Source organism: Lissotriton vulgaris, chromosome 3_1, assembly GCF_964263255.1.
Source record: "Lissotriton vulgaris chromosome 3_1, aLisVul1.2, whole genome shotgun sequence".
In the NCBI taxonomy this organism is placed as follows: domain Eukaryota; kingdom Metazoa; phylum Chordata; class Amphibia; order Caudata; family Salamandridae; genus Lissotriton; species Lissotriton vulgaris.
Window position 1 is genome coordinate 1,641,995,185 of NC_141689.1, and position 25,585 is coordinate 1,642,020,769.

Consider the following 25,585-nt stretch of genomic DNA (forward strand, 5'->3'; position numbering starts at 1 on the left):
TGTGAGTGAGTGCTCTGCCAATGCTTTACACATTGCCTCTGTAATGAGCCTGACTGCTCAGTGCCAAGCTACTTAAGGATGGGTGTTATAAAGTAAGTGTAATCACTCACCCCTGACGGGTGTGGTAGGAACTGCCTGCTAGGACCTTGCCTCAGTCAACCAGAACCTGCCATTTCCAACATTTGGTGATCAAGCGGTGAGATAGGAATTGCATTTGCACAACATTGCACGGTAGCTAATTGTGTACCATGACTTTACGTAGGGAAAGGGTTCCTTTGTTTCCTAAGGTATGTCTAAAAAGGGATAGAGATGTAGCTAGGGAGTGGTGATTATTTTGTGTTCCTCATAGATCCATATTTTTACTTCAACTAGTTCACTAATATGTCTGAGTGCCAACCTGAGGTGTAGTTAGAGCTGGCTGAGCTGGAAACCTATATGGTGGCACATCTCAAGGAGGTCTGCCAGTCAAAGAGGGTGGCTTAATAGGGAAGAGCCAAGATTGTGGAGTTGCAGGGAGCCTTGGGGGCCTAGGCAGAGGCCAACCCTGAGGAGAAGTTGAATAGTGGAGGGAAATCTGAGTGTCTGGAAGAGTCAGAGCAGGGCCAAAAAGGCCCTGACGAACAACCAATAGAGGGGGAGAACCCTCTTCTCTCAGACCTGAGGGCCACTCTAGAACCAGCAGAAGTAGATCCTCAACGAACCTGTCCTCTGAGGAGCTGGAGGACGGAAGGAAGAAATGAAGTTAAAGTTAGAGCTTGCCAGGACTGCCAAGTAGCAGTCCCTATCCCTTTCTATATTAGAAAAGGAGCAAGTCCTGGCCAAATTGGACAAAGAGTAAGTTGTGACTGAAAAGAGACTAGCCATGGAAGAGAAAAAAGATGGTTTATGAGCTTAGTCTCAGGGAGTTGGAATTTATAGCCCTGCAAATGGGGTCCAACAACAGTAATGGTGGCACAACACCTGCAGTGTCTAACAGTGAGAGTAAACATTGAATCCCAAAGGATATGGTACAGGATTCCCAGGTGGGGGCTGACATAGACAAATGGTTGGCAGCCTATGTGGTTGCTCTGAAGGTGCACAGGGACCCCAAAGAGAGCTGGGGAGGTAGTTTATGATGGTGTATGCCCTCCATGGGGATGAATACCCTCCTTACACTGGACGTGGGGGACCAGACACACTACCCAGCCATGAAGATCATGTTGGTCAATAAGTTTTGATTGACCCCAGAGAAAATACCACTTGAGGTTTAGGGCCATCTGCAAGCTGACCACACAAAACTGGTTAGACTTCTTAGACTACGTGGGTAAGGCACTGAAGGGTTAGATGATGGGCAGTAACATCAATGATTATGAGCTATGGTACAACTTGGTCTTGAGGGAGCACTTCCTCGAGACCTGTTTCACCGACCTGCGCCAACAACTTGTTGACAGCAAGCTGATGGATTGCCGGAAATATGCTGAGGAAGTTGATCTCTGGGCCACCACCAGAATGCCCAAAAGGATAACTGGGAGGACTCTCAAAAGTGTGGCCTGGGTCCCTACCAAAAGAAGGGGGAGTAAAAAAAAGAAGGAGTCTTCTGTCAGCCCTCAAAAACATTCCCCAGGAAAAGGGTCTGGCCCGAATTCCCAATCCGGTCCCCCGGACAAGAGTCTGCTGATGAAGACCCCCTAAGTGCAAATAGTACAAGTACGGACAATACAAAGGAGATCCTAAGTGTTCAAAGCGAGTGCCCCCTTCTGCTGGAGGAAAGGCTCCAATGGTGTCAGGTGTAGTATTGGGGGAGAGTGTGGTCCTGTGGTCCAAGGAAATGGGGAGACTTGAGTGGTGTCACCCTAGTGTGCTTCGGAGACAGTAAGATGCTTTCCAGGATCCAAGTGCAAAGAAAAGGCAAAGGGAAACCATCAATGGGTAGGGGGTAGAGGCTCTGAGGAATACAGAGGACAGCATAACTATGGTAATGAGTCAGCGGGTCTCCTCAGAGCAGGTAAGTCACCATCCAGTTGGTGGTGGCTGACAACAGAGAGGGTTGTTTCCCAGTGGACCAGGTGCCATTTAGATGGGGTTGTTTCAGATCTGTTGAAGGTCGCCATGAGTCCCGTCATGCCAGTGGCTTGTCTGTTGGATAATGACCTGGAGCACAATATGTGGAAGGAAGAGGTGTTCTGGGATCATGTAGAGATGTTGGGTTTACCGGACTGGACCTGTGCTACCACACTGCCCATGGCTACCGAGAAGGGAGTCAGAAGGAGAAGGAGTCCAGAACAATGGCCCAGCTCCCTGATAAGACGGGAAGAGGACAATGACGGAGGAAACCCACCTCCGAATGTACCTAGGGGAGATGGATGGGGAACTGATCGAGGGAGCCCCAGAGTCTAATGAAGAGGACATTACTCCTCCTGGTGTCCTGCCCGAGCTTGCCAATTGGCAAGAGGAATGAGGCCCCACCAGGGAGAAGTTCTGTAGGGCACAGAGAGAGTGCTCCCCCCTCAAGAGTCAGAGTCAGTAAACTAAGGCCCAAGCAGTCAGAGATGAGTCCGGGACTCATCACCTTTACTGGGAGCCTGCTGTACAGTGTGTCTAAGGCTCCTGGCCAGGGGGCTGTGGGTGTGTGGTAGATTCCATGGGTGAAGTTTGCAGAGTTTTAAAACTCTGCACTCCACTTTGAGGGCGGAGTTTGATAAAAACTCCATCAATCACTGTTGTGTAGTGAAGTTTTAACGGTGCCCTTATTATTTAAAATAGTTATCGTGTTATAGTAGTGCCTGATCCTAATTTGGCAGTGGAGAAGGCACTGCCCCTCATTGGTTGACTTGCGCAGATCGGAGTAGGCTTGGGGTAGGTTCTGCCAGCCAAATGTGTCCTTTCTCCATTTCTCCCCAGGCTCTGTGCTAGTTTCCTGCAATCTGCTGCTGTTGGTTGGTGGGGAAGCTGGCGTTGTCACTGGTCAGAAGTCTGAAGACCACTCCATGCTCCCCCATTTGCCCATCTGAGTTTGCAAGTGCAACCTTGCTTCATCCCTGTGTGCTCAAGCAACAAGAGGAGTTGAGAAACCACCACTGCCATTATTTACAGTACTGCACCTCTTGCTTAAAAGCACATAAATTGCTAAGGGACGCAACCCCCTCCTCATTTCAGCGGATATGTGCACTTCGCTCCCCTCTAATCAGAGAAGATATTGATTATTCAACTGATATCGAGACTCGATCAAACCTTAAACAACGCACTTTCACGGAACTCTGCATAATGCTGCTGAGTTTTGCGACTACTAGGCGGAATTCCGCAGTGTGCGACTCTGCGAGTTCCGCCCACCCCTACAGGGGGCCCGCAGAGCCCTGGAGGCCCCCCAGTGTTATCAGACCTTCCTATTGGAGTAGGACCACGACTATGGCTGGGTGGTAAGCTTGCTCTTCTGTTGAAGTTTGCATAGTTTTGCCCACTCTGTGCTTCACTAGAAGTGTGGAGGATAGCAAAAATAGCTATTTTCACAGTGTAGAGGAGTTTACCACCAGTCCAACTTTCTCTGTACTGTCCTTGTTGTGCCTGCACTCATCAGACGAGCCTTCCCTCCACCATGTTTATTACCATGGCAACAGTTCTACAGGCTGAATTTTGTCCCTTCAGCCTCAAAACTGGCATTGATTGATAAGAGCTCTGGTTCCTTTTTTATAACAAGGTCACATGGTTCACATCATTTGACCCTTCTAGTCCTAACTGACTGAAATAGAGGCTCGGAGTTCGCGGAGTGCAGCTGTAGAACTGAACTTCTTCTTTGGTCTGCTTTCAATGGTGTAAAATCATAGAAGCGCCTGTCAACAATAAAGCTGCCAGCACTTAACCATCCCAATTCCTGACCCCTCCCAGCTTGCAATCCCTCCTCTATATGCCCAATCACTTTACAGAAGTACTTGGTCCACATCCTCCGCTATGTGGCCCCCCATTGGTGTTGAATCCCCTCCACGTCAAGTGCGCAGCTTGTCCTTCTCCTGGCTCAAGCTCTGCCTCTGACCCAGGCTTCTCCACACTCTGCACTGTGCACCGACAGGAACCCCGGCTGCTACCTCTGCACCTAGGCTCAGAAAAGTGGGGGCCGCCACCCGGGATTAGGGACTCACTCAATGAGTACTGAGAGAGAAGAATGATGGACAGTGACAGACAGTACAGCAGCAGTGCACAGTACTCCCCGTTCGTCAGCATTGAGCCTCCTGCCCGACATTGACAGCCGCCATCCCGGGCACTACTACCATCCCTGCTCCTGCGCCTGGCTGCTGCCCTTCTCCTGAGTCCTGTTAAGTACATGCGTTTTCTCCTTTTCTTCTTTCACTGCTGCCCACCCCTTCATGGAATTGTGCTCCCTGCCTGGCAGCCTCCCCTGCCCCAGCCAGATCTGAGAAGAGTGTGTTTTGCGGGCCCATTCAGACAATGCAAACAAGAAAAGACAGATGCAATAACATGAGGGAGCAAACGATAAGTAACAAGCAAAACAAGTAATTAAAAAATACAAAATTCTGTTTATTATTAAGTATATATGCTCAGATTAAAAACATAAAATTCCTAACATGTAAAATTAATAGGACTATCGACCTATTATAAAGTATTAGCACGATACAACATTCCAAATAACATCATAAATTCTTAATGCCTAAGACAATAGTGGACAATGTCAGTCTTCTTCTCGACGCGCGTTTCGGCGTTATCACAGGAACGCCTTCTTCAGGAGCCACATGTACAATCTGAAAAACATGTACAGCAATTCAAATTCTCTTTATAGATAATTTATATTTACATATTAATCGGCACCTATATACACAAAAAAACATGCGAACAGCTTTACATATCGTCAACTCCCTACTCATGTAGCCAGATATTAAGGCTGCATAAGGTACAAACTTTAAGATATTATATTTGAGCAGTAGTGTAGCATATATTCATAGGACAGCGTCTTATGTCCATAAGAGCATATCATGAATTTTCTCTAGAAAATACATAGCCTAGGTGTGTTAGACTATAGGCATATAATCAATACACAATGGCTGAAAATACATATATATAGGTGTATTCTAAACTCTCAACTGGGATCAAATAAATTTGCCCGAACTTGGTTCTTTGCATCTAATGTGATGAGTGTTGTTTATACACAGCGGATACATTATCTACATTCAGCCCGAACTCACTGAATATATCTGGGCTTGTACCTTATATCCTGTCATTCAATATAGTTGAAAGGGTATGGTAAATGTTACCTAAATATGTGCTAGTCAATCGGTATATATACTCTATGCAATGAAATGGTGGCAACTAGCAGATGTTTCCTTATTAAGGACTACATAGTATTGGTCAAAAGGACTTGGTAAAGTCATTCAAGAACTTGCTGAATCAGGTTTCTAGATTATTTTAACACAGGTACCACGTTTCTTACCTAAGACACCAGATATCTATCTTTGCCGAGGCCGGGGCAACAGCAGTAGTTCTCACTTTATTTTCTTAGTAAAATCTGTTTATAACTGAAAAGGTAAAGATACGAATAACAAGCGTTTATTTTTATAATATTGCTGCTTTTGTACCTAGTTCGGAAAACGGATCTTATTAACGAAAAGCCTCTACTTTTAAAACTGTTTTTATATTAGCACTAATGGTGAAAGTTTATAATATTCACGCTAACTTACATTGATTATATAATATCCTTTGTAGTGCTCAAATAGCCCAAGGCAGTAGTGGGTTGCGGTAAATTTATTTGTTTTCTTGGTGTCAATCGATTATTCCTGGGAAATGCGATAAAAAATGCAAAAAGGTTTTAGGCAACCGGGGTATACAGAATGGAATTCAATTAGATCAAGTCAGCATAAAAAACGGCAGCGTCGGAATCTTACCAAGGAATCAAAAAATGCTGCCTTTTGCAAAGAACTAGGAACACAGCTGATATGCTTGCCCCCTTCGTATTATGTTGCAGTGCTAAGGGAAAAATAGAAAGGTAGAACCGAAATCTTATTTTGTATAGCTGTGCTGAAGTGCATCTGAAAATGCATTAGAGTTGTTTAGGCTAAACTACTAAAGGCTTACCAGAAATGATAAACAGTTGACACGTGCAACAGCAACCTTTAGAACGCAATTGTCAAACTCGATTTTTTAACGTCGTATTGGCGTGCTGGGGAATGAAAAAATAACACAGTCGGATATGCTGACAAGAACCCAACAGTCTATTTCTGTTTAGGAATATCACAATTAATTTAAAGGGTCTGCAGCGGGGAACGGAGTCTGGAGCTTACCGGCAGTTGGAGTAAATACAGCTGGTACATCAACCCGCGGGCGTCACGATCGATAAGTTCAGTGGCGTCTCGCAGCCGTTGGAAAAAGGAAATCGACGTGGCAAACTGGCTTTCTCTCTTTTAAAGCCAGCATGACTTAATTACATGTCTTAGCTGATTGGATGCGCGGGAATGCCCGCGAAAGAAAGCGTTTTAAATAAAATGATGTAAACATCGGACTTCACTCTGCGAAAATAAACATCGAGAACGGGCTAATTCTCAAGAGTTACAATGTTGCAAACGGATTCGACCTATTAGCATAAGTCCAAAAGATACAAAGAACGGACTTCTCTACTGTGTGTACACAACCCGATTGAAGTCGATATCTCTAACGGACTCCATTCTTACTAGTTATAATGTTGCAAGTGGGTTCAAATTAATACCATTGCTGCACCGTAGTCACAATGACACTAGTTATCGCAAACAGACTTCATGCCAATTATTTTACATTGTCACTCGAAGGTCAGTGGTGTCAACAGTATTCCACCATGGTAAACAGTGACAAATACCTAGTTCTTATTTTGGCAAATAGGGACTATATTCATACACACCTGGGAGTCCCTCAAATCAATGAAGTTGGTAAGCATATTCATGCATATGGGAATCAGAGCAGCAGTTACTGCGTATCCTTAAAATTCATAGCTCATTTGTCCTAGTTAGTTAGGTAATAGATTTGCATATTGGACTAGGAGTCACTCGATTGAGTGAATTTGGAAAGTATGTTAATGCATATGGGAATTAATTTGCATATTGAACTGGGAGTCACTCAAATGAGTGAATTTGGTAAATATATTAATGTATATGGGAATCAATGCAGTAGTTATTACATATCATTAAATATCATAGCAAATAAGTGAATTTGGTAAGTATATTAATGCATATGGGAATCAATGTAGTAGTTACTGCATATCATTAAATATCATAGCCCATATATTCTGGCTAATTGGGTGATAAATTCGCATATTGAAATTTTATAAAAAAAGGGGAAGAGGTATTCGGAACTTGATGGATCCTAGGGACATCATGGAACATACAAGGTGAACCTATAATCTTAGAGACAGATTGCATTTTCCCAAGGGATCTCATTATTTAGTCCTTTCCTGTGAGTATCAAGGATAAAAATCCAAAAAACTTCTCGTTTTTTTCTTATAGCGCTTCCTCCTTTGGTATCTGGGGTCTTAATCTTTTCCAGGATGCGCCAGTGTATGTCCTCTGGTGTATGATTTAAATCCAGGAAGTGCTTCACCAGCGGTGCGGCCAGTTTTCGAGTCTTAATGGCTGATCTATGTTCAGTGAGGCGCGTCTGGATTGCCCTACATGTCTCACCGACATAGCCCATACCACACGGGCAACTAATGAAATAAACCACATTACTGGTTTTACAGTTCCATAAGTCATGTGCCTTGAATGTTGTACCATTATGATTAAATGTTTCACCACTTAAGATGTTTTTACATGATTTGCAGGAGGAGCATGGAACCGTACCTCGTACCGGTAGATTGTTTAATAGTGATCTTTGGGTTTGGTCACTATTTTGTTGCTTTGAGATGAATTTAGAGTGGACTATTTTGTCCTTCAGATTACGATTTCTCCTGTGCGCAAACAGAGGTTTAGGCAGATTAGCAGTAGAAGAGGGGTTGCAATTTAAGATGTGCCAATTTGCATTGATTACTTGTCTAATCCTTTCATTCATTGTCGAATGGGTGGTAACACACACAATTCGATCAATTTCTGTTTTTTCTTTGGAGACGAGCAACGAATCCCGATCAAAAAATCTTGCGCGTTTATATGAATTCCTTATCAACCTATGTGGGTACCCGCGTTCGCAAAATTTTGTACGCATGATTGCAGCCTGTTTATCGTAGTCTTGTAAGTTCGTACAGTTCCGGCGGACCCTAAGGAATTGTGAAAACGGAATGCTCTCTTTTTGACATTTTGGATGAAAACTGTTAAAATGAAGTAAAGTGTTTCGTGCTGTCTTTTTCACGAAAAGATCCACCTCTAATTTGTCAACATTAACTCTGATGAGGAGATCCAAAAATTCTACTTGGCTTTCACTGTAATTTGCAGTGAATTTCAGATTAACATCCGTCAAGTTGATCCACTCCAGGAACTCAATGAGTGTATCTTTCCCATTGGTCCAGATAAAAAAGATGTCATCAATATATCTGGACCGATGGGAAATCGACTCGAAAAAGGGGGCCATTTCGTTATGTATGAAACGTTCTTCAAATCTGGACATATAAATATTAGCTATCGATGGGGCCACTGAGGCACCCATACTGACGCCTTTCAATTGACGATAGATGTTCTCGCCAAATTCAAAAAAGTTATCTGTCAGGACTATGTACAGACAATCTATTAAGAGTTTTTTTGGGCATATGATGTTATGTTTCTCTATAAACCAATCTGTAGCCCTAATGGCCTCATCAATAGGAATATTGCTGTAAAGCGATTCTATGTCAAGAGTTACAAGAATATCTCTTTCTGGGATGATGTTCAGATTTTCTACCGTGTTGATCATATGGCAGGTATCCTTGACATAAGAATCGATTTTTGAAATGTGGGGACGTAAAAAGTGATCTACAAATTTGGATAGAGGTTCCGTGGGGGTGCCTATAGTAGACACTATTGGTCTGTAGGGAGGATTAGTAGAGTTCTTATGGATCTTTGGTAGACCATAAATGCATGCTGTTTTGAATTTGTTTGTGTTTAAGAATTCATGGTCCTTAACACTGATTTCATTATCTACTAGGGCTTCATCTGTCAAAGTTCTGATTTTCTTAATAGTAGTCTGTATGGGATTACATCTCATTTGCGAATAAGTAGTCCTATCATTCAACATTATTTTCATGTTCTGTTCATAGTCATTGGAGTTTAATACCACAATGCCTCCTCCCTTATCTGCACTTTTAATTATTAGTTCTTTATTAACAGAAAGATCCTTAAGGGCACGTGTTTCATTTACAGTGAGGTTATATTTGGGTTTAGGGATGTATCTTAATGTTTTCTCCAATTTTTTCATAACAACGAGTTCGAAAGCAGCGACCTCAGGTCCCAATTGATCTAGCCCGGGTGTAAAAGTTGAGGGAAGTGAAATCGCAGCTTGTTCGCCCGCGGTTAAAGTATCTACATTGTCCTCCCTATTTGCAAAGAATTTCTTTAGTCTGATTTTCCTAAAGAGAGCAATTATGTCTTTATGTAACTCAAAGGTATTGACAAATGAGTGGGGAACAAAAGATAATCCCTTTGATAATACAGCTTCACTATAACTATCTAGTTCTTTGGAAGACAGATTGAAGATGGGGATTATATCCCCTGTCCCCAATATTGTCTGTTTCGTGTTTCCCTGATAAACTGCGGTTCCTGCTGTTGATGTTGTTGGTGTTGGATTTGTTGGTGTGCAGTTTGTTGTTGATGTTGGTTCTGATGGAAATTCCCGCGAGTTTGGCCCTGATTCTGAAATCTGACCCTGGGGCGGCCCCTGCGAGGCCCCCTGTTTGATAAAAAAGGGCGTCGTTGGGGTCTGGAGTTTTGATATGTATTGAAGCCACCATCAGATTCGTAATAGGTATTGCTATTGCCTTCACCTTCCGAATCAGACGAGTCAGTAAAATTATTAATTCTTTGTTGTGTGTTGCGAGACTCATCAGTATAGTGATTTTGTTGATAAAAGTCTTTATGTAGGAAGGGATACGCCACTTCCTCTGAATAGAATCTCCTATCCTTATTAAGTTTATCTGTTTTTCGTTTGTTTAAATAGTTACTGAATGACTCTAGGTCTCTATTATACTCCTCTATCTTTTTGATGGCGTCATCAACTCCGGTCATTTGTTTTAGTTTTTCTTCTAATTCATCGATTTCTTTCTTTATTTCTAGGGCTAATTCTTTTGATGTTGCTACGATTAATATCATTAGGTCGCGAGAGCAACGGTTTGCTATTTGGCTCCATTTTTCTAAAAATGGTCTATGGTGTACGAAGAGACCTGGTATATTGCGTACACGTAAACCATTAGGAATAATTCCTGTTTTCAAGTATGCCAACATGAACTCCCCGTGAGCTTCCATGCGGATAAGTTTCTTTTTGAGATCAACTAACTTCTTACCTTCGTCTTGGCCTCTATTAGATAAATTAGTGTTAGTGGTTGGAATTGTTGTACCTACTAACGTTTCGAATTCTTCATCGGTAAATCCGAAGGTTTTCATATTGGCCATGACTCTAGGGAGTAGATAAGAAGTTAGGGGAGAAAGTTTTACTACACACTGCTCAAATATATTACAATCAACAATAATCAACTAAATTGAAACGTTAAGCCCTGCACAGACAAGCTGTGGGAAAATGGTGCAAATAGAAAGGACCCCCTGTTTACGTAACCAAATGTGTTTGACAGGGAAATTCAGACAATGCAAACAAGAAAAGACAGATGCAATAACATGAGGGAGCAAACGATAAGTAACAAGCAAAACAAGTAATTAAAAAATACAAAATTCTGTTTATTATTAAGTATATATGCTCAGATTAAAAACATAAAATTCCTAACATGTAAAATTAATAGGACTATCGACCTATTATAAAGTATTAGCACGATACAACATTCCAAATAACATCATAAATTCTTAATGCCTAAGACAATAGTGGACAATGTCAGTCTTCTTCTCGACGCGCGTTTCGGCGTTATCACAGGAACGCCTTCTTCAGGAGCCACATGTACAATCTGAAAAACATGTACAGCAATTCAAATTCTCTTTATAGATAATTTATATTTACATATTAATCGGCACCTATATACACAAAAAAACATGCGAACAGCTTTACATATCGTCAACTCCCTACTCATGTAGCCAGATATTAAGGCTGCATAAGGTACAAACTTTAAGATATTATATTTGAGCAGTAGTGTAGCATATATTCATAGGACAGCGTCTTATGTCCATAAGAGCATATCATGAATTTTCTCTAGAAAATACATAGCCTAGGTGTGTTAGACTATAGGCATATAATCAATACACAATGGCTGAAAATACATATATATAGGTGTATTCTAAACTCTCAACTGGGATCAAATAAATTTGCCCGAACTTGGTTCTTTGCATCTAATGTGATGAGTGTTGTTTATACACAGCGGATACATTATCTACATTCAGCCCGAACTCACTGAATATATCTGGGCTTGTACCTTATATCCTGTCATTCAATATAGTTGAAAGGGTATGGTAAATGTTACCTAAATATGTGCTAGTCAATCGGTATATATACTCTATGCAATGAAATGGTGGCAACTAGCAGATGTTTCCTTATTAAGGACTACATAGTATTGGTCAAAAGGACTTGGTAAAGTCATTCAAGAACTTGCTGAATCAGGTTTCTAGATTATTTTAACACAGGTACCACGTTTCTTACCTAAGACACCAGATATCTATCTTTGCCGAGGCCGGGGCAACAGCAGTAGTTCTCACTTTATTTTCTTAGTAAAATCTGTTTATAACTGAAAAGGTAAAGATACGAATAACAAGCGTTTATTTTTATAATATTGCTGCTTTTGTACCTAGTTCGGAAAACGGATCTTATTAACGAAAAGCCTCTACTTTTAAAACTGTTTTTATATTAGCACTAATGGTGAAAGTTTATAATATTCACGCTAACTTACATTGATTATATAATATCCTTTGTAGTGCTCAAATAGCCCAAGGCAGTAGTGGGTTGCGGTAAATTTATTTGTTTTCTTGGTGTCAATCGATTATTCCTGGGAAATGCGATAAAAAATGCAAAAAGGTTTTAGGCAACCGGGGTATACAGAATGGAATTCAATTAGATCAAGTCAGCATAAAAAACGGCAGCGTCGGAATCTTACCAAGGAATCAAAAAATGCTGCCTTTTGCAAAGAACTAGGAACACAGCTGATATGCTTGCCCCCTTCGTATTATGTTGCAGTGCTAAGGGAAAAATAGAAAGGTAGAACCGAAATCTTATTTTGTATAGCTGTGCTGAAGTGCATCTGAAAATGCATTAGAGTTGTTTAGGCTAAACTACTAAAGGCTTACCAGAAATGATAAACAGTTGACACGTGCAACAGCAACCTTTAGAACGCAATTGTCAAACTCGATTTTTTAACGTCGTATTGGCGTGCTGGGGAATGAAAAAATAACACAGTCGGATATGCTGACAAGAACCCAACAGTCTATTTCTGTTTAGGAATATCACAATTAATTTAAAGGGTCTGCAGCGGGGAACGGAGTCTGGAGCTTACCGGCAGTTGGAGTAAATACAGCTGGTACATCAACCCGCGGGCGTCACGATCGATAAGTTCAGTGGCGTCCCGCAGCCGTTGGAAAAAGGAAATCGACGTGGCAAACTGGCTTTCTCTCTTTTAAAGCCAGCATGACTTAATTACATGTCTTAGCTGATTGGATGCGCGGGAATGCCCGCGAAAGAAAGCGTTTTAAATAAAATGATGTAAACATCGGACTTCACTCTGCGAAAATAAACATCGAGAACGGGCTAATTCTCAAGAGTTACAATGTTGCAAACGGATTCGACCTATTAGCATAAGTCCAAAAGATACAAAGAACGGACTTCTCTACTGTGTGTACACAACCCGATTGAAGTCGATATCTCTAACGGACTCCATTCTTACTAGTTATAATGTTGCAAGTGGGTTCAAATTAATACCATTGCTGCACCGTAGTCACAATGACACTAGTTATCGCAAACAGACTTCATGCCAATTATTTTACATTGTCACTCGAAGGTCAGTGGTGTCAACAGTATTCCACCATGGTAAACAGTGACAAATACCTAGTTCTTATTTTGGCAAATAGGGACTATATTCATACACACCTGGGAGTCCCTCAAATCAATGAAGTTGGTAAGCATATTCATGCATATGGGAATCAGAGCAGCAGTTACTGCGTATCCTTAAAATTCATAGCTCATTTGTCCTAGTTAGTTAGGTAATAGATTTGCATATTGGACTAGGAGTCACTCGATTGAGTGAATTTGGAAAGTATGTTAATGCATATGGGAATTAATTTGCATATTGAACTGGGAGTCACTCAAATGAGTGAATTTGGTAAATATATTAATGTATATGGGAATCAATGCAGTAGTTATTACATATCATTAAATATCATAGCAAATAAGTGAATTTGGTAAGTATATTAATGCATATGGGAATCAATGTAGTAGTTACTGCATATCATTAAATATCATAGCCCATATATTCTGGCTAATTGGGTGATAAATTCGCATATTGAAATTTTATAAAAAAAGGGGAAGAGGTATTCGGAACTTGATGGATCCTAGGGACATCATGGAACATACAAGGTGAACCTATAATCTTAGAGACAGATTGCATTTTCCCAAGGGATCTCATTATTTAGTCCTTTCCTGTGAGTATCAAGGATAAAAATCCAAAAAACTTCTCGTTTTTTTCTTATAGCGCTTCCTCCTTTGGTATCTGGGGTCTTAATCTTTTCCAGGATGCGCCAGTGTATGTCCTCTGGTGTATGATTTAAATCCAGGAAGTGCTTCACCAGCGGTGCGGCCAGTTTTCGAGTCTTAATGGCTGATCTATGTTCAGTGAGGCGCGTCTGGATTGCCCTACATGTCTCACCGACATAGCCCATACCACACGGGCAACTAATGAAATAAACCACATTACTGGTTTTACAGTTCCATAAGTCATGTGCCTTGAATGTTGTACCATTATGATTAAATGTTTCACCACTTAAGATGTTTTTACATGATTTGCAGGAGGAGCATGGAACCGTACCTCGTACCGGTAGATTGTTTAATAGTGATCTTTGGGTTTGGTCACTATTTTGTTGCTTTGAGATGAATTTAGAGTGGACTATTTTGTCCTTCAGATTACGATTTCTCCTGTGCGCAAACAGAGGTTTAGGCAGATTAGCAGTAGAAGAGGGGTTGCAATTTAAGATGTGCCAATTTGCATTGATTACTTGTCTAATCCTTTCATTCATTGTCGAATGGGTGGTAACACACACAATTCGATCAATTTCTGTTTTTTCTTTGGAGACGAGCAACGAATCCCGATCAAAAAATCTTGCGCGTTTATATGAATTCCTTATCAACCTATGTGGGTACCCGCGTTCGCAAAATTTTGTACGCATGATTGCAGCCTGTTTATCGTAGTCTTGTAAGTTCGTACAGTTCCGGCGGACCCTAAGGAATTGTGAAAACGGAATGCTCTCTCTTTGACATTTTGGATGAAAACTGTTAAAATGAAGTAAAGTGTTTCGTGCTGTCTTTTTCACGAAAAGATCCACCTCTAATTTGTCAACATTAACTCTGATGAGGAGATCCAAAAATTCTACTTGGCTTTCACTGTAATTTGCAGTATAATAGGTCGATAGTCCTATTAATTTTACATGTTAGGAATTTTATGTTTTTAATCTGAGCATATATACTTAATAATAAACAGAATTTTGTATTTTTTAATTACTTGTTTTGCTTGTTACTTATCGTTTGCTCCCTCATGTTATTGCATCTGTCTTTTCTTGTTTGCATTGTCTGAATTTCCCTGTCAAACACATTTGGTTACGTAAACAGGGGGTCCTTTCTATTTGCACCATTTTCCCACAGCTTGTCTGTGCAGGGCTTAACGTTTCAATTTAGTTGATTATTGTTGATTGTAATATATTTGAGCAGTGTGTAGTAAAACTTTCTCCCCTAACTTCTTATCTACTCCCTAGAGTCATGGCCAATATGAAAACCTTCGGATTTACCGATGAAGAATTCGAAACGTTAGTAGGTACAACAATTCCAACCACTAACACTAATTTATCTAATAGAGGCCAAGACGAAGGTAAGAAGTTAGTTGATCTCAAAAAGAAACTTATCCGCATGGAAGCTCACGGGGAGTTCATGTTGGCATACTTGAAAACAGGAATTATTCCTAATGGTTTACGTGTACGCAATATACCAGGTCTCTTCGTACACCATAGACCATTTTTAGAAAAATGGAGCCAAATAGCAAACCGTTGCTCTCGCGACCTAATGATATTAATCGTAGCAACATCAAAAGAATTAGCCCTAGAAATAAAGAAAGAAATCGATGAATTAGAAGAAAAACTAAAACAAATGACCGGAGTTGATGACGCCATCAAAAAGATAGAGGAGTATAATAGAGACCTAGAGTCATTCAGTAACTATTTAAACAAACGAAAAACAGATAAACTTAATAAGGATAGGAGATTCTATTCAGAGGAAGTGGCGTATCCCTTCCTACATAAAGACTTTTATCAACAAAATCACTATACTGATGAGTCTCGCAACACACAACAAAGAATTAATAATTTTACTGACTCGTCTGATTCGGAAGGTGAAGGCAATAGCAATACCTATTACGAATCTGATGGTGGCTTCAATACATATCAAAACTCCAGACCCCAACGACGCCCTTTTTTATCAAACAGGGGGCCTCGCAGGGGCCGCCCCAGGGTCAGATTTCAGAATCAGGGCCAAACTCGCGGGAATTTCCATCAGAACCAACATCAACAACAAACTGCACACCAACAAATCCAACACCAACAACATCAACAGCAGGAACCGCAGTTTATCAGGGAAACACGAAACAGACAATATTGGGGACAGGGGATATAATCCCCATCTTCAATCTGTCTTCCAAAGAACTAGATAGTTATAGTGAAGCTGTATTATCAAAGGGATTATCTTTTGTTCCCCACTCATTTGTCAATACCTTTGAGTTACATAAAGACATAATTGCTCTCTTTAGGAAAATCAGACTAAAGAAATTCTTTGCAAATAGGGAGGACAATGTAGATACTTTAACCGCGGGCGAACAAGCTGCGATTTCACTTCCCTCAACTTTTACACCCGGGCTAGATCAATTGGGACCTGAGGTCGCTGCTTTCGAACTCGTTGTTATGAAAAAATTGGAGAAAACATTAAGATACATCCCTAAACCCAAATATAACCTCACTGTAAATGAAACACGTGCCCTTAAGGATCTTTCTGTTAATAAAGAACTAATAATTAAAAGTGCAGATAAGGGAGGAGGCATTGTGGTATTAAACTCCAATGACTATGAACAGAACATGAAAATAATGTTGAATGATAGGACTACTTATTCGCAAATGAGATGTAATCCCATACAGACTACTATTAAGAAAATCAGAACTTTGACAGATGAAGCCCTAGTAGATAATGAAATCAGTGTTAAGGACCATGAATTCTTAAACACAAACAAATTCAAAACAGCATGCATTTATGGTCTACCAAAGATCCATAAGAACTCTACTAATCCTCCCTACAGACCAATAGTGTCTACTATAGGCACCCCCACGGAACCTCTATCCAAATTTGTAGATCACTTTTTACGTCCCCACATTTCAAAAATCGATTCTTATGTCAAGGATACCTGCCATATGATCAACACGGTAGAAAATCTGAACATCATCCCAGAAAGAGATATTCTTGTAACTCTTGACATAGAATCGCTTTACAGCAATATTCCTATTGATGAGGCCATTAGGGCTACAGATTGGTTTATAGAGAAACATAACATCATATGCCCAAAAAAACTCTTAATAGATTGTCTGTACATAGTCCTGACAGATAACTTTTTTGAATTTGGCGAGAACATCTATCGTCAATTGAAAGGCGTCAGTATGGGTGCCTCAGTGGCCCCATCGATAGCTAATATTTATATGTCCAGATTTGAAGAACGTTTCATACATAACGAAATGGCCCCCTTTTTCGAGTCGATTTCCCATTGGTCCAGATATATTGATGACATCTTTTTTATCTGGACCAATGGGAAAGATACACTCATTGAGTTCCTGGAGTGGATCAACTTGACGGATGTTAATCTGAAATTCACTGCAAATTACAGTGAAAGCCAAGTAGAATTTTTGGATCTCCTCATCAGAGTTAATGTTGACAAATTAGAGGTGGATCTTTTCGTGAAAAAGACAGCACGAAACACTTTACTTCATTTTAACAGTTTTCATCCAAAATGTCAAAGAGAGAGCATTCCGTTTTCACAATTCCTTAGGGTCCGCCGGAACTGTACGAACTTACAAGACTACGATAAACAGGCTGCAATCATGCGTACAAAATTTTGCGAACGCGGGTACCCACATAGGTTGATAAGGAATTCATATAAACGCGCAAGATTTTTTGATCGGGATTCGTTGCTCGTCTCCAAAGAAAAAACAGAAATTGATCGAATTGTGTGTGTTACCACCCATTCGACAATGAATGAAAGGATTAGACAAGTAATCAATGCAAATTGGCACATCTTAAATTGCAACCCCTCTTCTACTGCTAATCTGCCTAAACCTCTGTTTGCGCACAGGAGAAATCGTAATCTGAAGGACAAAATAGTCCACTCTAAATTCATCTCAAAGCAACAAAATAGTGACCAAACCCAAAGATCACTATTAAACAATCTACCGGTACGAGGTACGGTTCCATGCTCCTCCTGCAAATCATGTAAAAACATCTTAAGTGGTGAAACATTTAATCATAATGGTACAACATTCAAGGCACATGACTTATGGAACTGTAAAACCAGTAATGTGGTTTATTTCATTAGTTGCCCGTGTGGTATGGGCTATGTCGGTGAGACATGTAGGGCAATCCAGACGCGCCTCACTGAACATAGATCAGCCATTAAGACTCGAAAACTGGCCGCACCGCTGGTGAAGCACTTCCTGGATTTAAATCATACACCAGAGGACATACACTGGCGCATCCTGGAAAAGATTAAGACCCCAGATACCAAAGGAGGAAGCGCTATAAGAAAAAAACGAGAAGTTTTTTGGATTTTTATCCTTGATACTCACAGGAAAGGACTAAATAATGAGATCCCTTGGGAAAATGCAATCTGTCTCTAAGATTATAGGTTCACCTTGTATGTTCCATGATGTCCCTAGGATCCATCAAGTTCCGAATACCTCTTCCCCTTTTTTTATAAAATTTCAATATGCGAATTTATCACCCAATTAGCCAGAATATATGGGCTATGATATTTAATGATATGCAGTAACTACTACATTGATTCCCATATGCATTAATATACTTACCAAATTCACTTATTTGCTATGATATTTAATGATATGTAATAACTACTGCATTGATTCCCATATACATTAATATATTTACCAAATTCACTCATTTGAGTGACTCCCAGTTCAATATGCAAATTAATTCCCATATGCATTAACATACTTTCCAAATTCACTCAATCGAGTGACTCCTAGTCCAATATGCAAATCTATTACCTAACTAACTAGGACAAATGAGCTATGAATTTTAAGGATACGCAGTAACTGCTGCTCTGATTCCCATATGCATGAATATGCTTACCAACTTCATTGATTTGAGGGACTCCCAGGTGTGTATGAATATAGTCCCTATTTGCCAAAATAAGAACTAGGTATTTGTCACTGTTTACCATGGTGGAATACTGTTGACACCACTGACCTTCGAGTGACAATGTAAAATAATTGGCATGAAGTCTGTTTGCGATAACTAGTGTCATTGTGACTACGGTGCAGCAATGGTATTAATTTGAACCCACTTGCAACATTATAACTAGTAAGAATGGAGTCCGTTAGAGATATCGACTTCAATCGGGTTGTGTACACACAGTAGAGAAGTCCGTTCTTTGTATCTTTTGGACTTATGCTAATAGGTCGAATCCGTTTGCAACATTGTAACTCTTGAGAATTAGCCCGTTCTCGATGTTTATTTTCGCAGAGTGAAGTCCGATGTTTACATCATTTTATTTAAAACGCTTTCTTTCGCGGGCATTCCCGCGCATCCAATCAGCTAAGACATGTAATTAAGTCATGCTGGCTTTAAAAGAGAGAAAGCCAGTTTGCCACGTCGATTTCCTTTTTCCAACGGCTGCGGGACGCCACTGAACTTATCGATCGTGACGCCCGCGGGTTGATGTACCAGCTGTATTTACTCCAACTGCCGGTAAGCTCCAGACTCCGTTCCCCGCTGCAGACCCTTTAAATTAATTGTGATATTCCTAAACAGAAATAGACTGTTGGGTTCTTGTCAGCATATCCGACTGTGTTATTTTTTCATTCCCCAGCACGCCAATACGACGTTAAAAAATCGAGTTTGACAATTGCGTTCTAAAGGTTGCTGTTGCACGTGTCAACTGTTTATCATTTCTGGTAAGCCTTTAGTAGTTTAGCCTAAACAACTCTAATGCATTTTCAGATGCACTTCAGCACAGCTATACAAAATAAGATTTCGGTTCTACCTTTCTATTTTTCCCTTAGCACTGCAACATAATACGAAGGGGGCAAGCATATCAGCTGTGTTCCTAGTTCTTTGCAAAAGGCAGCATTTTTTGATTCCTTGGTAAGATTCCGACGCTGCCGTTTTTTATGCTGACTTGATCTAATTGAATTCCATTCTGTATACCCCGGTTGCCTAAAACCTTTTTGCATTTTTTATCGCATTTCCCAGGAATAATCGATTGACACCAAGAAAACAAATAAATTTACCGCAACCCACTACTGCCTTGGGCTATTTGAGCACTACAAAGGATATTATATAATCAATGTAAGTTAGCGTGAATATTATAAACTTTCACCATTAGTGCTAATATAAAAACAGTTTTAAAAGTAGAGGCTTTTCGTTAATAAGATCCGTTTTCCGAACTAGGTACAAAAGCAGCAATATTATAAAAATAAACGCTTGTTATTCGTATCTTTACCTTTTCAGTTATAAACAGATTTTACTAAGAAAATAAAGTGAGAACTACTGCTGTTGCCCCGGCCTCGGCAAAGATAGATATCTGGTGTCTTAGGTAAGAAACGTGGTACCTGTGTTAAAATAATCTAGAAACCTGATTCAGCAAGTTCTTGAATGACTTTACCAAGTCCTTTTGACCAATACTATGTAGTCCTTAATAAGGAAACATCTGCTAGTTGCCACCATTTCATTGCATAGAGTATATATACCGATTGACTAGCACATATTTAGGTAACATTTACCATACCCTTTCAACTATATTGAATGACAGGATATAAGGTACAAGCCCAGATATATTCAGTGAGTTCGGGCTGAATGTAGATAATGTATCCGCTGTGTATAAACAACACTCATCACATTAGATGCAAAGAACCAAGTTCGGGCAAATTTATTTGATCCCAGTTGAGAGTTTAGAATACACCTATATATATGTATTTTCAGCCATTGTGTATTGATTATATGCCTATAGTCTAACACACCTAGGCTATGTATTTTCTAGAGAAAATTCATGATATGCTCTTATGGACATAAGACGCTGTCCTATGAATATATGCTACACTACTGCTCAAATATAATATCTTAAAGTTTGTACCTTATGCAGCCTTAATATCTGGCTACATGAGTAGGGAGTTGACGATATGTAAAGCTGTTCGCATGTTTTTTTGTGTATATAGGTGCCGATTAATATGTAAATATAAATTATCTATAAAGAGAATTTGAATTGCTGTACATGTTTTTCAGATTGTACATGTGGCTCCTGAAGAAGGCGTTCCTGTGATAACGCCGAAACGCGCGTCGAGAAGAAGACTGACATTGTCCACTATTGTCTTAGGCATTAAGAATTTATGATGTTATTTGGAATGTTGTATCGTGCTAATACTTTATAATAGGTCGATAGTCCTATTAATTTTACATGTTAGGAATTTTATGTTTTTAATCTGAGCATATATACTTAATAATAAACAGAATTTTGTATTTTTTAATTACTTGTTTTGCTTGTTACTTATCGTTTGCTCCCTCATGTTATTGCATCTGTCTTTTCTTGTTTGCATTGTCTGAATTTCCCTGTCAAACACATTTGGTTACGTAAACAGGGGGTCCTTTCTATTTGCACCATTTTGCGGGCCCATTCCAGGAAGTCTTAGAGTAGCATCACACTTACTACTCTGCCTGCATGTGGATCTCCCCGGAATTCAGCAGAGTTTTTCTGCAACTCCGCAGAATTCCATGGAATGCAACTCTGTGAGCTCCGCCCAGCCCTGCCCACTGGAACTAAAAAGCCAGATTGTGGAAGCAAGCTTCCCACAACTTAGAAGCCAGCTAGGATATCATGAAGGAGTGGTACGACATGAACGGCACTCCTGTGGAGTTGACACCTGGACAGGACGTGTAGGTGATGGAGGCTTTAGAGCCGAGGGCCCTTCAGGACCGATGGACCGAGCCCTATGAGGTGATTGACAGAAAGGGGGAGACCTATTTGGTGGATCTCAAGACCCAGAGGTAGCCCCTCCAGTTACTGCATATCAATCACACAAACCACACTTTGAGAGGTCTGAGGTCACCATGCGCATGGTGACGGATGGGGAGGAGGAGAGTGAACCTCTCCTGAACCTCCTGGCCTCTAAGGAGATGGGTGGGTTGGTGGAAGGAGTAATTCTGTCCCTCACCCTAACTCCTGAACAACAGAGGGACTGTCACTAAGTGTTGGGGCTGTTTCCTCTCTGTTCCCTCTTATCGTGAGGACTACCACCCTGTGCACCCATGATTTGGACACAGGGGCCAACCTCCCTGTCAAGAGTTAATCTTACGGTTTGTCGGAGTAGTTAGTTAGGTCTAGCATCAAGTTGGCGGTGTCTAAGATGCTAGAATTGGAAGTCATGTGCCTTCTAGCAGCCCCTGGTCGAGTTTGGGGGTTCTGGTACAAAAAGCTGCTCCGGAAAGCACCAAGCCTGAGCCAAGGTTCTGTGTGGACTATAGGGGGCTGAACTCTGTGACCTGGATAGATGCCCATCCATTTTTGTGGCAGATAAGTTATTTGACAGATTGAGCACAGCCCATTATTTAAGTCCCTTCAATCTCATCTCTGGGTACTGGCAGGCCGCCCTCACCGAAGGATCCAAGGAGAAAACTGCGTCCTTCTCTTCTCCCTGGAAGGGTATTATCAATTCAGGGTCGTGGCCTTCTGGTTCAAGAATGCCCCTGCCACCTTCCAGAGGCTGGTGAACCATGTCCTTGCGGGTATGGAGGCCTTAGCTTATCTAGACAACATTGCCATCTTCAGCAACAGTTGTGAGAATCATCCATGTCACCTCCAGGAAGTACGTCAAGCCCTGCAGCGAGCAGGCCTGACTACTAAGGCAAGCAAGTACCAGATAGGATACATGGTGTACTTGGGAAACCGGGTTGACTAGCGTAAGGTGCAACCTCTTCAGTCCAAGCTGGAAGCCATCCTGGCCTGGGAGCCCCCCAAAACACAAACATGCGTCACAGCCTTCTTGGGCCTCGCCAGGAACTACCAGAAGTTCATCAAGGGACATGGCACCATTATGACCCTCTTGCTGGAGCTGACGTTAAAGAAGCATCTCAGAAATGCAATATTTTTCCTTATCAGCCCTCAGTGCGCCAGACCAACTGCACTCTCCTCACCCGGGTCCAACAGCATTGTGCTGCCAGGTATTATTGCCCAGATCGGGCCAGGGTATTGAGAGTGGCTGACGCAGTTGAAGGAACGCTTCTGAGAACAATCTGAAGTTGGTCAAAAGACTGTATGACCCCCCCCTGCGCTTTGCAGGCCTGGGCTGGTACTGAAAAGCACCTGGTGGGACACTTTTGAGGGTCCAACTATGGCCTTCAGTCTCCATCTGCTCCGCATCCTGTGGGCGAACTTCTTGAGTGATGACCACACCCCTATTTGATGACTGCCTCCTAATTAGTGCTTCTACCTACCCCCACCTTGTTTCCTGGGACCCTGACTAAGTGTGACTTCGGCCGCATGCAACCTAGTATCCAGGGCGAAGGTTGGTTATCTCCAATCAGTGGTAGTCTGAGCGAACTGGAGGGTGGTAGGAGGCTTGGGCTACAAGAGGAGGTCTGCAGTATGCTATCAATTGACCTGCCAGATATCAGTTGCACCTCATTATGGTGCTGGCTGTGTATGTGTGTACGTGTGTTCCATACGGGCCAGCCTGGTATTGTTGCACCGTGTATCAGTGCTGGCTGAGTGTGTGTGTCGGAGTGACAGTCTGTGGACAGGCCGTGTGATGACACTGCCCGGCAGTGTTGCATTACACAGAGTCACAGGTCTAGTGCCCATCTGACTAAACACGTGTCGGCTGGTAGCTTCTTTCTTTGAGGTCAACCTTCCTTAAAAAGGAGGGCCCAATACATTGCATTTTTTGAAACCCACACACCTGAGTCTACTTTGTCTCTTTGAATACGAATTGCCATTTACATTTTGAATAACCACTATTTATTACCCATCCCAACGTGTGCACAGGACTTTCTTTTAAGCTATTGGGTGGGCCCTTGCCACCACTCACAGAGGTTTGGGATCTCCTCTGACCGGTAGCACCGTTCTTATTTGACCGTTCTCTTTACACATACCACTACCAGCTCAGGCGCCAATCTTCCTGTATACCCCAAAACCCTCCACAGAACCCACTTCCCTAGGGTGGGCATCACCTACCCCTGACAGGAGTGGTAGGTTCTGCCTGGCTAGTGCTTCTCCTCAGCCAACCAGAAGGCGCCAGTTCCAACAAGGGGGTTTAATAAATTTGGAGTGGATTTGTGAATTAAAGCACAGGGCCCTACTTTGTGATTCATCACAGGGAGAGGGACGAGGAGCAAATGGGACTTTAAATTACAATGCAGTGGGTTGAATTAAACGGTGTACCGCAATGTGTGCCATGCTCTCCACACCACTGGAGTCAAGCTATCTTGGCTGAAGACGGCTAATAGCCAGAAACCGGTCTTAGGATGCTTGATTCCGGTCCAGGTAAGACATGGCTTGGCAGTTCGGGCTGGACTGTTCCCATGAGGCAGAGGGTCAAGGCTGATTTGCATATGGCCATGTCTGAACTGGGGCGGTGTGGTTTGCAAATAAAACGATGGATTTAGGCCCAGATCTCTGTACTGGGGTGAATGTATGACATTGTTCTGCATTCTGTCCATCAACTGTGTTTTTTGCATTCCCAATGTGTGCCACAACATTGCACCAAATGAATTCAAAATGTGTGAATACTTATCTTAGTTCTAAATTACTATAATTTATAATATTGTATATTTTCAAAATTATATAATCGCCCTTTAGATATTGAACCTCAATAAACATCTGTAGTCTGATATTTTAGAATTCAGTTTTTCATTAATAGAGCAATTTTTTTTCTGCATTTATTTGCTCACAGCTGCCCCAGAACACAATTTAAAAGAACATGAATTGAAAGAACATGATAACATTTTGGCACACAGCTGCAATGTTTTGAAAATGAGCCAATACAGCAATAATAAGAGAAGGAGAAAATAAAGCACCCAGCAAAAAAATTGTCTAAGTGAATCTTGAAAATACATAGCGACAGTTTGCTACCACTGCAACTCTTTTATAATAGACTGTCTCTGACCCCAATCTGGACACTTCACATTTCTAAATGCATTTTTTCTGTTTTTCCATTTTTTCTTAACATGATTAATGTGCCTCCGTACTCTACGAAGCCCGAGGACGGAATCTGTTTCCTGATTTAAAAGTAAACAGAACTCTGTACTTGTCAGTTATGGTTTGGCACTAGCAAGTGTCAATCCCACATTTCATGCTGCTGTATCAACGTCTAGTCAAATCTTTCAACCGACTGTTAAAATCACAAATGAATTACACTCTATGATCTAACTACATTTATGTATTGCAACTGTCAGTGAAGAAAGACTGATAAATGGAAAACCCCGAAGGGATGAGTCCTTATGGCACAGGAGGTTAGACCACTATATACAAAAAGACTAAAAAGAAAAAATACCTATGATGATGCAATGCTATTACTATATTCAGGCGAAATGATGAAGGAAACTAATTTGATCATCACATTTTATGCAAATTAAGCACTGTCATATCATCAAATCTTCTCATTAAAGATATTTCATCATTAATCCCGTCAATTCATTGATATGCAACATAGAATCTTCATGAGACTCATGAATAAATTGAACAATTGACAAATCACGAACATATTAAAAATTAACATAAATTGCATTTTTTGCTTGTTTCTATCGCCATTCATTAAAATGTCTTAAATGAAAAGATCTGGCGATCAACTTTCCTTCATCATTTCGCCTGAAAATAGTAATACTATTGAGTCACGAGAGTGAAGAAAAACTGCAGCACCTTCCAGGAAAACTATTATGCTTCCTGCTGCACTAACGTGCTCTAATGCATTTCCAGATAACTGTGATACATAATGACGCACACGCCGGAAGTGCCTGGCCCCAACGCTAGTGCCGGAAGGCAGAGCGTGTGAATCAATAACTGGGGCGTGAC